Source organism: Alexandromys fortis, unplaced genomic scaffold, assembly GCF_014885135.2.
Source record: "Alexandromys fortis isolate MF-2015 unplaced genomic scaffold, M_Fortis_MF-2015_v1.1 scaffold_7060, whole genome shotgun sequence".
NCBI lineage: Eukaryota > Metazoa > Chordata > Mammalia > Rodentia > Cricetidae > Alexandromys > Alexandromys fortis.
Genome location: NW_026074942.1, coordinates 1 through 1,529, shown reverse-complemented (window position 1 = coordinate 1,529; position 1,529 = coordinate 1). Strand labels below are relative to the sequence as shown.

Here is a 1,529-nt window from a genome sequence, read left to right as displayed (position 1 = left end):
TTAATCCCAGCACTCGGGAGGCAGAGGCAGGCGGATCTCTGTGAGTTCGAGGCCAGCCTGGTCTACAAGAGCTAGTTCCGGGACAGGAACCAAAAGCTACAGAGAAACCCTGTCTCGAAAATCCAAAAAAAAAGAAAAAAGAAAAAAATACTGTATATATAATCCAGCCCTGCTTTAAAATATGTTAAGCTGTTCTCTACTATTGTGAGTTCCACCATTCAACTTCTATTGCAGACAGTTTTTTTTCCTTCTTTGTCTGTCACAAGTACAAATATCGCCTGTTAAACTGAGAGCCAGTACAGTCAAGCTTGGACCCAGCTCTCCAGGCAGATGCTGTGCTGTAGTTATAACTTACCTACACCCGGTAAACAGCCCTCAACTGCTCAGAGGTCTGGGGAATATGGCATTTAAATGTTTAATTGTTGGTATTGGCATAAGAACAGACAGGAGGACTAATGGAACCGACTAGAAGACTCAGATATCAATCCACACATCTTTGAACAACTGATCTTTGATAAAGAAGCAAAAAATATCAAATGGAAAAAAAGAAAGCATATTTAACAAGCGGTGCTTGCATAACTGGATATCAACATGTAGAAGAATGAAAAGAGACCCATATCTATCACCATGCACAAAACTCAGGTCCAAATGGGTCAAAGACCTCAACATAAAGCCAGCTACACTGAACCTCACGGAAGAGAAAGGGGGAAGTACACTTGAACGCATTGGCACAGGGAACCACTTCCTAAATAGAACCCCAGCTGCACAGACACTGAAAGAAACAATTAATAAATGGGACCTCCTGAAACTGAAAAGCTTCTGTAAAGCAAAGGACATGGTCAACAAGACAAAACAACAGCCTACAGAATGGGAAAAGATCTTTACTAACCCCGTATCAGACAAATGTCTGATCTCCAAAATATACAAAGAACTCAAGAAATTGGACACTAAAAGATCACATAACCCAATAAAAATATGGAGAACAGACCTAAACAGAAAACTCTCAACAGAGGAATCTAAAATGGCTGAAAGTCACTTAAAGAAATGTTCAACATCCTTAGTCATCAGAGAAGTGCAAATCAAAACAACTCTGAGATTCAATTTTACACCTGTGAGAATGGCCAAGATCAAAAACACTGATGACAACTTATGCTGGAGAGGTTGTGGGGGAAAGGGAACACTTCTGCATTGCTGGTGGGAATGCAAGCTGGTACAACCCCTTTGGATGTCAGCATGGTGATTTCTCAGAAAATTAGGAAACAACCTTCTTCAAGACACACTAGGATGTCAGGATGGCCGAGGGGTCTAAGGCATTGCGTTCAGGTCGCAGTCTCCCCTGGAGGTGTGGGTTTGAATCCCACTTCTGACAACATCTAATTTTGCCGGGCAGTGGTGGCACATGCCTTTAATCCCAGCACTTGGGAGGCAGGAAGATCTCTGTGAGTTCTAGGCCAGCCTGGTCTACAAGAGCTAGTTCCAGGACAGGCTCCAAAGCTACAGAGAAACCCTGTCTCGGAAAACTAAAAAAA

The 1,529-nt window shown here is 42.5% G+C and overlaps 1 non-coding gene across 1 annotated transcript; it reads left to right on the top strand.

Moving 5' to 3' along the window:
• The first annotated feature begins 1,286 nt into the window (after positions 1-1,286).
• Positions 1,287-1,369, top strand: Trnal-cag (transfer RNA leucine (anticodon CAG)). The gene has a single exon. It is a non-coding gene; the product is annotated as a tRNA-Leu (tRNA).
• The last annotated feature ends 160 nt before the right edge of the window (positions 1,370-1,529 follow it).